The sequence below is a fragment of the Aplysia californica genome, unplaced genomic scaffold, assembly GCF_000002075.1.
Source record: "Aplysia californica isolate F4 #8 unplaced genomic scaffold, AplCal3.0 scaffold00172, whole genome shotgun sequence".
Taxonomy (NCBI): Eukaryota; Metazoa; Mollusca; class Gastropoda; order Aplysiida; family Aplysiidae; genus Aplysia; species Aplysia californica.
This window is the reverse complement of record NW_004797442.1, coordinates 1,246,401-1,247,703: the sequence shown is the minus strand read 5'-3', so window position 1 is coordinate 1,247,703 and position 1,303 is coordinate 1,246,401.

Genomic DNA, 1,303 nt, shown 5'->3' with positions numbered 1-1,303 from the left:
TATCATTTAAATTAGGAGGCAGGCTTCAAAGCTGCCTGCCTGCCTGTTAAGGCCAACCTTGGCTGAGAAGGATACAACGTCATAGCAGAGAAACCGATATACGCAATACAAATTCTCCGCACGCAGGAATTGAACCCAGGTCCTCTGTGTGTGACAGAGTAGCATGGTAGTATATTTATTTGTTACCACGAAATGCTCACAAACACAAATGGAGTGTAAGGTTCATAAAAAAGATTCCAGCTGCCCCCTCCCTTCTCCTCACCCCAAAATGGAATAAATAAATACCAGTACAATTAAAAGAAAAGGGGAAAATGAAAGACAAAAAAAAGAAAGAAAGAATGAAGAAAGAAAGAAAGACAGAAAGAAGAAAAAGTCAAAATGATCAAGTGGAAAAACATGCGTATTCATATTAATTCTACCCTGACCTTGCCTATTGTTTCCCCTTCTTTTTGATGGACTTGGCGTTTTCTTAACTTGATTTGCTACTATATAATATACAGAAATCGCAGTACTGTTGGTGGATGACGTAGTTTCTCTTTCACTTGATTGATTTCAAACCGATATTTCGGAGGTACTATGCGCTGTAAGTCAAGTGACTTTCAAAAATGGGCGTGTCCCGTTTTTCAGTGTGTGCGTTTTTTTTTAATCTTCTTTTTCTTTTTTTTCTTCATTTGACAAATTCAGGGTCTTATAATAACTTCACGGTCCCCTAACCATGAAACTTCGATGGTCATGCATTCAGAATGTTTCCTGTGTGTGAAGCATTATGCTTTTCTAAAAGTCCTTAATTAATGGAATTTTGCTCAGTCCATGCCATTGGCAAATCCAGTCGAATTTGCTCTAAAGGTTACCTGTTTAAAAACAATCCTCAATACAAATGGCCACGTTCCAATTCCTCTCTTTCGTATCAAGAAAATATTTCTTTCTATAACGGCAATGTGGAAGACGGCCACCTTTCAAATACGACCAAAGTTCTCCTCGATAATGGGTGATTCTCTTTAAAAGTATCCACGATATATCTAAAGTACACCGTGCGGCTTTTGAAAAGATGCTTTAAAAACCCAAAACAAACAAAACAAAAAACAAACAACAACAACAGCAACAACAAAAGACCCAGGTACGTTTCACTGAGAATGAACTGACTTGATAAACTCTGTGTCCACGTGACCCGTATCCAGATAGTGGCGCATGTCCGTCATCAGGAGCTGGAGACTGCTCAAGAACTGGCTGTCTCTGCTACCCAGCTGGAACCTGATAGGAGGACGGGGTGGGGATTGAGGGGAGAGGGCGGACCAGGGGTGGG